Here is a 12,485-nt window from a genome sequence, read left to right as displayed (position 1 = left end):
GTTTTGTGTGGGCGGAGTCAAAAAGGGGCGGAGTCAAAAAATTTCAATTTATCTTTGTCTTTCGTAATTCCTGTGAATAAAATGAACCTAAAATCTCTTCCCCTTCCAAATCATATATCTTATAAGTCCAAGGAACCGTATCGATTACATCAACAATTTTAAAAAGTTCGTTTGTCCATCTTTTAATATAACCCTTTTCAAAATGAGATTTCCACCTATATATTCTTACGATATCACCAACTTTGAACTTAGGTTTTCTGACATTAATCTCTTTTTCATATTTTAATTTTGTAAATGTTTCTGATGGTTTCATATTTGTTGACGTGTGAATCGTGTCATTATACTTATTCACAATATCCTGAATAAAAGATGACCATTGTTGTGAACCGAGTTGTGTGAATTTTTTATATAGTCTCTCTTTTAAGGTACGATTAAAACGTTCAACAACAACTGCCTTCCCTTCATTAAAGGTACTGTATAATGTAATACTGTTATTTTTTAGAAAATTCATAAATGTCTTGTTATAAAACTCTCTACCCTCATCAGTCCACAATTTTTTAGGTTTTCTCTTACTTTTATTAAATATCTGTTGAAAGGCTAACATAAGAGTATTACCTGTTTTGTTTTTTAATGGTACAACCCATACGTATCTACTCCTCAAATCAATAACGGTTAAAGCATACTTGTACCCCTTATCATTATTGAGTTCAATCAAATCAGCAGACCAGATATAATCAACTTCCTTGGAATAAACTTTCCTTCTCTGAAACTTTGTGAATATTGGTTTATGTAATTCATCAGCTCATTGCTCTTCAATCTTAATGACATCATTAGAGCTTACAAGTTTTTTGAATTTCCAAGTCCAAGTTTCAATTTAGCACTGATCATCTTCTTCACGATGAACCTATCAACTTTTTCTCTCAAGGTTGGATTTTGTATCAGAGACAAATTATACAACATTTCTCTATCGGCTTCATGCTTTTCTTCCAAAGTTGTGGTATTCCCATAATCAATATCGTGTCTCATGCACACTTCATCAACTCTATTGATAGGCTTACTCCAGGATTTAGGATTGTCTGCCTCATCTAATCTTTTATCCAAGTTTGTGCCTGGACCACAGAAAGAATACCCTGGAAGATGTAATTCCCCTGGTATTCCAGTAGTTGTAAATTTACTTCCTGATAAAAATTTTTGTTTTATCTCCTCCTCGTTTGTGTTTGGAGATAAATTGATTTTTTTTTGAACCACACACCGAACATATACCTTTTTGTATAACCCTGTTATTTTTACTTTTAATATATGAAATATTTTTAGTATTAGTTTTCTTTTTACATTTGAGACAATAACTCATTTATTTATGTGAAAAATTCCTGCAGAGTGCAAAAACCTTTTTAGTTTCCAACATGCACATTTGAATCTTAATTTTTAAAACATAAAGAATCCTTAGAAATGCCTTCACTCTCTCCTCCATTTATTTAAGAAAAAAAAATAAAAATGAAAAACTTGAATTAAAATGAATATCTTGTCGATGTCAATCGTCTTGAAGAAAATATTTCAAATAGACTTGTCAATTCTTTGTTTTCCTCCTTGGTGGGTTGAGTTATTTTCTGTAATACCACCAATCTTTTTTTAATCTCACTGGTTTCCATATTTTGATATTTATTTTGTCTCGCTCTTTCCTCTCTCTCCTCCCTCTCCTTCTCTCTCTTCTCCTTTTCCTCCTTCTCTTTCTTCTCTCTCTCCTCCTTCTCTTTCTTCTCCCTCTCCTCCTTCTCTCTCTTCTCCTTTTCCTCCTCTTCCCTCTCTTCTTCAACTCCTTCCTCATCCCTTATTATCCTTGAATCGCTTACACCCCATAGAATATCATACATATATTCATCAGGATTTCTTGTTATTCCTGTATCCAAAATAATTTTTTTTACAACAGGAAACCAATAAAATTTCTTTTGAATTTCTAAAAGAGCCTTACCTTTTCTTAACTTTATAATTTTTTCATTATTTAACATTCTAATTAAATCTAAAGTTATCGGTTTCTCAACATCAGCATAATGCCAATCTTTTATTGAAAATACCTCATTCTTATGTTGTCGAACATATTTATAAAAATACCGAATACCCTTTTCTTGAAGGTATGCTTGGACACAGAAATGATAATTTTCTTGAAGCCTTCTTGCTGTCATTTATGTATTAGAAATATATGTTAGAATAATATTATGGCACGAAACACCTCCCCATCTTCCCATAGTTAAATCATTTTGTATTTCCTTACTTATTATATATAATCCTGTTTTTTCTGTTTTCATGATATAAACAAGGGCAAAACCATTATTATATTTACCCTTATTAAATTCTTTTATTTGTTGTTTACTAATCGTGGCCCCACAAAACTCATTCTCGATACCAAGTGGATAATATTCTTCCTTACGAGACTGATTTAATTGTTCCAGGTCTTCGAGGTTAATTTTAAATGACCAATTATACCCTAAATCATTCATATCATACCCCCATTGTTCTATTCTCATACAAACGATACGCCCTTCTTTATAAAAATTTATTTTAATTCGAACTGTGAATTTTGTATGACCTGGAGATAATATCAACACTTCTGTATCTTTGGAATACACGGCCGTTTTATTTAAGGATATATATTGTGATAAATCGCTTAATCTCACCAAGTCATTCGCGTCAGTCGGGCTTGGATAATGTTTTAATTTATAAGCATTTTTCATGTTAATATTTTTGGTTATATTATATTTATGTCGTTCAGCCTGTGCCTTTGTGTAATAATTTGATAAATCAATATCCAGTTCTTGAGATACACCAAAGATAGAACCATCTTTACCAACATAAGTCATTTATATTAGATGAAAAATAATATCATAAAATTTTTTATTTTTGTTGAGTTGAAATAACACATATAAACATAATTGACCACAACACTTGGAATTTAATTCTTGGACTTGAAATGTTTGATAAACACCATTCTGTAAGAATTTTATGACTTCAACAGGTGGTGGAAGACCAAAACTATCAAAATAATATTTGTCTTGACTATTAAAAATACAAACCCAATGAGAACCGTTCCCATTATTATCTTCTAAGTTCATAATAATATTTTTGTATGTTTCGGCACATTTGTTAATTCATCTCTCATACAAATAACCACATTATGAATTTTTAATTTCTTACAATATTTGACAAGTTGTAAATTTGATGTTGTATTCTTTCCAAATTCTTTCAACCACTCATCAATGCTCATTTATTTATTTATTAGAAAGATATAATCCATTACCTCTTTTCGTTAATTTTACACCTGCTTGTGCTATAGAAGAAAGCATATCTCCAACTAACAATCTCGCTTTATCAGGCAGACCTTCAAGTTTTTCAGCAAAATCTACAATTACACCACTTCCACTAATTTGTTTCTCCAACTCTTTGTTATGTCTTTCCAATTCTTTTTGAGCCTGGAGTTGAGCCTTCCTTTCGTTGGCAGTTTTCACCGCTGTTGAAATACCACCCGTCAATGCTCCAACCGCACTTAAACCAGCAAATAAAGGAATTAGAAATGGGAGAAATCCTCCACTCGTCTCTCTTATTGAATATTTTTTCAACATTGGTTTTGTCATTTTAATTTTAAGTGAGCCAGTGTCATTCAAGATTTTAACCTGTTCTCTTGTGAGCAAAACATCAATTCTTACTGCTCCTTTTCTCTGAATTGTATTAACGTTAATCGTACAAGGCTTTTGATTTTGAACACAAGATGATAGTTTATGAAGATTGATTTGATTAACATATACCCCAGTTGGTACTTTGCCACTCATTTATTTAACAAAAAATTATGTGAGACTAATCATCACACCATTATCTGTATTAATCTGCAATTCTGTTTCTTCCAAAAGCAAACACTATGTATCACTTCTTCACTCTCTCTCCTCTTTCAATGTATAGGGAAGTATCCACTCGATTAGACTTTATAGTTTCCTTTTGAGCGCTCAGGTCAAACGCATAGATTGTATACAAACTTTTAAATGCTGTCATATCCAAAATAGGTTCTTTATTTCCATTACTTTCACACACCTTTTGGTAAGACTTGTATGCTTCAGCAAAATCATTTTTTTCCCAATTAATTTCCAATCTATCTCGTGGATAAAATGTTCCATCTAGAGAAACGCGAAGTTGTTTCACCTTAGCATTATCACTCAATGCATTATTCTTATCAGTCGCAGTATCACCATCTGGCTTTTTAAAAATGATCCACAGATATCGTGGCTTTCCTTCCAGAACATCCAAATTCCACGTGTAAGTAGTTTGGTTGAGTTTAACGTGTTGACATCTTCTTTTGAGGTATGATACACTGAGTGGTTTCTTTGAGTTAAGTCTTCGATTCAACATCTCTTCTGTTTTAAGATTAGGAGTATATTCACTGATATACCAACTCATTTCCTCAATTACAAATTTATTCTGATCACCAAAAGCATTACCAACACCAAAAAGCAATCGATTTTCATTATCATTCCTTCGTAGTTGAAATCTAATTTTAAGACCACAGAACTTTATCATGATCACAAAATCCAAATATACCTTTAAGAGGAACTGCCACAGTAAAACTATTTTCTGCTTTTGTATCATCATTATACGCTCCTTTCCTTTGAGTATATCCAGGGTCTGTATTTGTTCCCGTTGACATATCAGGAATAAAACCTTCGACAGACCCCTTTCCCATTCTATCACTGAATGTATAGAGTGTAAATTTCATCATTTCAGATACAGCAGAGACATAATCAACCGCTTCAACTTCTTGTGTTCCAATATACAAACGCACACTATCAAACATTTTCCAGAAGAAATCATTTACAAGTGTAGCGTTTGTGTTATTCCCAGCTTTAGTGAATTTAAATTTACACAACAAGAAACTTTCGGAGAGATTCAAATAGGTTTGTTGATTATTTATTTCAAAACTTTTTGTACCATTCGTATTCCAGTCTGTTCCAGTTATTGCATTTACCTTGAAGTAATCTTTTTTAGTGGAGTTTGAGATAATAATAGTATCATCCAAATCATAGATACTATCAATTGCTTCCATACTTGTATTTATTTCAGAAAAAAGATGTTAAAACTTTTGAAACCCTGATCCAAGTATTTGAATTATTTTCTGTCGTTCTTGGGGGGACAACTGAGTTTTGCCTTTCTTAATTTCTTTTATTGCTTGTAATTTATGAGATTCCTTCTGGGCATCTTTTATGCTCTTTACAACACCTGCTACATTTCCCACAGCAGAAGCAGTTGAACCAATTAGATCTTTATGTTTAAGAATAGTTGAACCAATACCCATGAGAGTATCAATTATCCCATCTCCTCTAAATTGATGTCCAACACCCCTTTGTCTCTTCGGTTTATAGTATCCTCTTCCAAGATACATACCTTCACCCTTGTAGTATGGGGAAAGGAACATCCCATCCCCTGTAATTATTTTATATTTTCCCAACTCGTGTTTCCTCACAATAACCATCGTATTTATTTATTGGAAAACTTCACGTAGGTGAATTCTGATGGATATAACTTCTCCATTAAAAGAAATCATACGATTATCTTGGTCGGTTATCCTAAAATTTACTCTGTGTATGGTTTTTCCTGACACAGGGAGATAAACCAAATTTTTGGGTTCCATATTAAATTTATAACCAATTGGGGTTGAGTATGCGCTGAATGAAAATATTGCATTTGTTTTTTTTCCATCATTATAAGCACCATCAATCAAATCACAGTGAATTAACACCGAATTTATTCCTGAGGATATTTGAATGACATTATCACTGTAAAACGTCCCATTAGTTTCAATCTTTTTTGAGGAGAAACCCAATAACTCTCTAAATGAATTATCAATTGTGAAATCAACCTTGTAGTTATTTTTAACTTTAATCGTTGATTTTGAAGTATGTTTTTGAATGTCTAGAACAATATTTTTTGGTTCATCACCCTGTTCTTTCATAAGACGAGCAATTTCGGAAGATATTTGAGAAATCTCATATGCTCCGGGTGAGACTGTTATCGTTTTGTATCCACTTCCGGGATTATAACTAAACTTGTCATTTTATCAGTTATATTAAATAAGGTATTATAAGTTTCCATGGACAATAAAGATGCCTCATATTCTTTTGTTGGGTTAAGTTGTAGTGGGTATGGGAATGAAGATGTGTGGTCGCTTGTTGTGAAATTAAAACTCAGGATTGTGCTTCTCATCTTATTTAATATGAGGTAAAATGTCTTTATATTGAGATTTATTAATTATTTTCATGTTCATCAACTGGTCTAAAATGGCTGATGCTTCATTAAAACAATTGTTATTTCCAGCCTTCTTACTACCTAACAACAATAACAGTCTCTTCACTAATTGCGATGGGTCATTTGGAAGAAAACTAACACCTGAACCAAGGATACTTAAAGCCTGAATAATGTGTTTCTCCTTCTCATTCTTCCTACTTTTACCAGAAAGAATAACCCTATAATTTAGAGTGTTCAGCAGATCAATATATACTCTATCATCATTATTTTCCATATCCAATGGTTTATCAATATACTTTGATTCATCCCTCACAGTTGAACCTTGTCTTCCATCTTTTGTGAGAAGAAACATTAATCTCGGAGTTAGTTTAACAGGGGGTTGAGTAGAACCTAAGAACCTTAATTCATCATTAAATATCAATACCTTTTCTTGAAGAAGATGAAATATTGCTGGTTGTTCTGTTGGAATGAGTCCTGCTTTGGTTTTTGAATCTGCTGAATATTCATTGTTTTGAAGAGCATTCACAATATAATCAGGGGGTTGATTAATCTCTTCCAGTTGTTGAAATAAACCTTCATCATCTTATACCTTTAATTCTCCTAAATGCTCTAATTCTTCGTCCGTCATTTGATCAAAATCTTTTAACATTTGAAGTTTTTTAGGAGTATATTCTACTGTGGGAACTGTGGAAACATCTTTCATTTTTTCTTGGGAAGTTTTTAAAAGTGGTTTAAAAAATTTATCTTGTTTTCTTTCAAATGCTTCTTCGCCCGTTAGTTTCTGTCTGCGTTTCTTCTTTATGTCTTCCTGCTGTTTTACAACTTTTGAAACCAACTCTTGATATTCCTTAAATCTTCTTGCTCTTTCTTTTGCATCCATTTATTTATTGTAAACTATCATTTAATGAATTGTAAAGATCAACAGGGAAATTTTCCTTTTCTTCATCATTCAAGTAGATGTGTTCAAATAAATCCTTTTCTTTAAATATTTCATCAAATTCTTTATTAACATTAATGCGAGTTGTAATTTCTTCTTCACTAATACTTGCATCTCTGCTTTTCATACGTTTGCGTTGAGTTTCTTCATCAACATCAAAACCGAATGATAAAATCTTCACTCCGCTCAGATGTTTAATAATTTGTCTCATTCCTTCTGGATTAGTTTCTAATATCCCAAGACCACCAGATTTTAGTTTCCTTAACTCACTCTTACAATGTGAATATTTTGTTGTACCAAGAGAAACCTCCTCAAATATTTGACCTTCATTCCTCAATCGCATATGTTCCTCCACTGAAATATAGTGATAATCTTCACCTTTTACTTCTCCAGGTCTTATTGCTCTAGTTGTTGTTGATACAATGCGTATCACGGGGTGTTTTTTCAGTAAATTTACAATATTCTCATTTGTACTACACAAGAACCTTGATTTATGAAAGTTTTTCCAGAAGCAGATTTACCCACAAGATTTATAATAATAGTTGTCATTTATATATGTAATTGTTTATAAAACAAAAAATATATCCTTTATATCTCATCTTGTTTCACAACAATATATTTATATTTTTCAGTCGTGTGCTTCATGTAATCCTCAAATTTCTTTTTACTACATAATGTAGAACAATTATCTCTCCAAAAATTATTGATATCTATTGCATTTAACTTGAATAAAATAAAAGTATTAGCATTGTTTCTGATGGAACGACGAGGAAGTTGAAAGTACGATTGACTAAGATAAATACAATTACAAGAAGAATGTCTCCCTCTTGTGTAGTAGCTGTCCATTACCGTTTGGTTTCTCTCATTAACACAATCATCAAAGATAACGAGGTCCTTTTTTGATTTTTCCAAATCTTGGGGAGACGGTATATCATCCGTATTATCACTAAGAATACAAGTTATAGGATTTGATTTCTTTTTACATCTCTGTGTATCACAAAATAGTTGAATTATATCTTCAATGTTATAATCATTTCGGTTTTTTTGACGTTTAAATAAACCGATTATATCTTCTTTTTGAAGACCAGCATTAAAACCTTGTGAGAGTAGTTGATACTCTGGTTGAAAACTCGACTTTGTGAAAATTATTAAATTATCATAATCTAAAAAGTTGGGAGTGAGGAGCATCTTTAAAAGTAAGCAGGTTTTTCCACATCCACTTGAACCAACTATGAGACATCTTAATGAATTTGGGAGATTTTTATGGTTGTTAAATTTTATCTTATTTTCCCAAATGGGTAAAAAATCATTCATTTATATATTTGGAAAACAGGTTATTTAATTTATTATTGGCTTTTTTAGAAACTCTATATTTTATCCTAAGTTCAGGTTTAATTTCAAGATAATCCATTATTTTATTTATACAATATCTTGTGTTGATATTTCCCTGAAAATTACATCCATGAATAATATATAACAACAATCCTTTGAATATTTCTCTTATACGTTCAGTTTCTTCCCTTGTAAGGAAAGGTGTGTTATCACCCTCATACTTTACATTCATTTCTCTAATTCATTTTTGAATTAGTAAAGTAAAGTAATTTTTAAATTCATTTAGTAAAGTAATTCATTTTTGGTGTAAATCTAAAAGAATTATTTTCCTTTTTATATTTTTTATTATCATTAATTGGAAGATAATCACAGAATATACATTGTTTATAGGCTTTTGACTCTGTGTTTAATCCCCGTCTTTCACACGCAGGACAATTCTCAAATTTGTCATCTGGAGAATCAGGAAAGTCGAGCATATTTATAAAGTAAAACTTTACTTAAACTGAAATTCATCGATACTTTCAGTTGTATATTGACTCATATTTAATAATATTACCATCGATATCGATATACTTTTTTTCATTATCATATTCAACGACAACATTTTTTATATTAAAGGTAATTTTAAAATGATCGTTAACTACTATTGAACGAAATGTCATTTCACCTGATATATTAACATCCTTTATTTCATCAGGATTTACATCTTTAGGGTTGTTGAAAAAAATACAAATTTCTCCTTGCATATTACAGATGGTCTTATCTTTTCTTTCTAAAGCTTCATCCATAAGGTTTTTGTTTTTTGATACTTTTTCTTGTTTCATTGCTTTTTCTAGTTTTGAATATATTACTAGAAGGAGAGGAGAAACTTTTGTTAGAGATACTTTAATTGATGTTCTACCAGGTATACTAAAAGCCCTTCCACTGAAGGAAATTGAAGAACTCATATTATTTACCATAATAGTTTTTATCCAATAGTTGTTATATTTATCTTTGTTCAATTTTACATCCTTGACATATTTCTCAGTATCTTTAACAAATGAAGAGATTGATTGAAACTTGTCTTTTGTGTCTTGAAACATTGTATTTATTAAGTGAAAAAGTTGGAGGATAAAATGGTTTTAAGCACAGATTCACCTGTAAAATAAACGAAATTTTCATCAAGAAAATTTTAGTTTAAGCAAAGATTTATTATATAAATATGGTGAATACAACATACTGCGATGTTTGTAATCACAAATATAAACATTATAGAAAACACCTCCGAACCAACAAACACACATTTAATCTATTTCATAAAATATCTCCTCTTGAGTTGGAAAGAAAACATTGTGATATCTGCTCAAAGGATGTTTTGAAGAGTAGTTATAATAGACATCTTCAGTCACAAAAACACAAGAAAAATGAGTTTAAAGTAAAGGGAGACTATTATATTGAAAACACTGATGGGGCATTTAAAGGGCATATAAAAATAAGGATTTTTCAATTTGGAGAACCCGGTCCATCATCAATAGCTGAATCAATTGAAATAGTGAAACCTGATGTTGAAAAGGTTATTAAAAAGACATTAAAAGAAATGAAAACTTTAAAGTTTTATATGGGAGTGAAAATGAATATGAAAAGACAAGAAGAAGAACAAACTCCTTATATGAGAACAGATCTTCATTTTATAACATCATTTCAAGATTTTTTGAATAGTGGGGTTTATGAAGAACTATCAAAACAAGAGGAGGATGTTGATAATACAGTGGTAGGAAGTGGATTCAATATTAAAAAAAATCATCTTTTTAGATATACACATTCTAAAATCAAACCCTCTTAAAGCTTCTTCTTATATTGAATTACCAAAAGAAATAAAACTAAAGAAGGCAGTTGTTAATATTAAGAACAATGATAATAAATGTTTTCTCTGGTCTGTTCTTGCTCACTTTCATCCACCAAAATGTAATTCAGAAAGAGTAAAACTATATATGAAATATGAGAATACCTTGGACATTAAAGATTTTAAATTCCCAATGCCACTAACAGATATTCCTAAATTTGAGAAAAAGAATAATCTTTCTATTAATGTATATGGATTAACGGATACAAACAAAGTTCAAATATTAAAAATTTCAAACAACTATAAAAATGAAGAAACACACATTGATCTTTTCTATTTTAGTGTTGGAAATAATTCACATTACACATATATCAATAATTTATCAAGATTAATCTATTCTCAGGTATTCAGAACAGCAAACAAAATATATCCTTGTAAGCGATGTCTTAATTTATTTCATACAAAAGAACGATTAGAACAACATTCAAAATATTGTAGTAATCATAAATCAGCTGTAATTACAATGCCTAAACCTGGTGAAAAGATTTATTTTGAAGATTATAATAAATCTATCATGCACCCATTTGTGATAGACGCTGATTTTGAATGTATCCTTAAAAAGATAAATACTGCTTCTCCTAATCCAAAAGAATCACATACAAATAAATATCAAAAACATATTCCTTGTGGTTTCTGTTATTATATCAAATCATCTGTTGGAGAAAAGTATAACAAACTTGAACATTATAGTGGAAAAAAAGCTTCAAAGAGTTTGTAAAACGATTAGAAAAGGATTGTATAAGACTCACTAAATTAATGAAAGAAACAAATGAACCGATGAAATTAACTAAAGAAGAAAAATTAGAATTTAGAAAGAACAATATCTGTCATATTTGTGAGGGGGAAATTAAGGAGTCTAAAGTTCGAGATCATTGTCATCTTACTGGTAAATATAGAGGTCCCGCTCATTCCTTTTGTAATCTTAATTATAAATTACCTTATTTTATTCCAGTCTTTCTTCACAACAGCGCCAACTATGATACACATCTATTTATAAATGAACTTTCAAAAACACCAGGGAATATTTCTGCCATAACAAACACAAGTCAAAAGTATATTTCATTTACAAAAATGATATTCACAAAACCTTTAACTCGTATTAGGTTTCTAGATTCTTACAAGTTTATGGGAACACCACTAGCCTACCTCGCATCAAATCTAAGCTCCACGGACTCTTTTCCAAATCTTAATTCATTCTTTCCAAAAGAGGAAATTCTCACTAAAGAGGAAATTCAGATTAAAGAGAGAATTCAAAGTAAAGAGGAAACTCTAATTAATGAGGAAATTAATGAAGAAATTCTAACTGAAGATGAAATTCTGATTATAAAGAAAATTCGAACAATGAATGAAATTCTAACTAAAGAGGAAATTCTGATTAAAGATGAAATTCTGATTAAAGAAGGAATTCTCACGAGAGAGGAAATTCAAACAAGGAATGAAATTCAAAGTCAAGAGAAAATTCTTACAAGTAAGGGAATTTATCCTTATGATTATATGGATTCATTTATGAGATTTAAAGAAACACAACTTCCTTCAAAAGAAAGTTTCTATAATAACCTTTATGAAGAAGAGATAAGTGATAAGGAATATAAACACGCACAAGAAATATGGAAAATATTTAAGATAAAGAACCTTGGAGAATATCATGATTTATATCTAAAAACAGATGTTTTATTGTTAGCTGATGTGTTTGAAGCTTTTAGATCACTCTGTCATAATAAAAATTGTAATGGATTAGATCCTGCCCACTATTTCACAGCTCCTGGTTTAGCTTGGAGTGCAATGTTGAAAATGACAAAACAAGATATAGATTTAATCAGTGATGTTGATATGCTTTTGATGATTGAGAAGTCCAAGAGAGGTGGAATATCACAAGTATGTTCAAAAAGATATGCTAAAGCAAATAATAAATATCTTCCAAATTATGATAGTGAAAAAGATAGTAATTATTTGATGTATTTTGATGCTAATAATTTGTATGGATGGGCAATGTCTCAATCTCTGCCTTATGGTAAATTAGAGTGGGTGGAAGAAAAGGATTATGAAAAGGCT

At 30.7% G+C, this 12,485-nt stretch overlaps 1 protein-coding gene across 9 annotated transcripts in view; it reads right to left on the bottom strand.

Moving 5' to 3' along the window:
* The window catches only part of LOC147030564 (uncharacterized), a 593,272-nt gene that overhangs the window by 512,264 nt on the left and 68,523 nt on the right, over window positions 1-12,485 (bottom strand). The window lies entirely within an intron of this gene.

The sequence above is a fragment of the Eptatretus burgeri genome, chromosome 3 (genome assembly GCF_056783735.1).
Source record: "Eptatretus burgeri isolate ZD-2024b chromosome 3, Ebu_testis_v1, whole genome shotgun sequence".
NCBI classification, from domain to species: domain Eukaryota; kingdom Metazoa; phylum Chordata; class Myxini; order Myxiniformes; family Myxinidae; genus Eptatretus; species Eptatretus burgeri.
The sequence above is the reverse complement of the archived record's forward strand: the minus strand, read 5'-3'. Positions and strand labels throughout refer to the sequence as shown.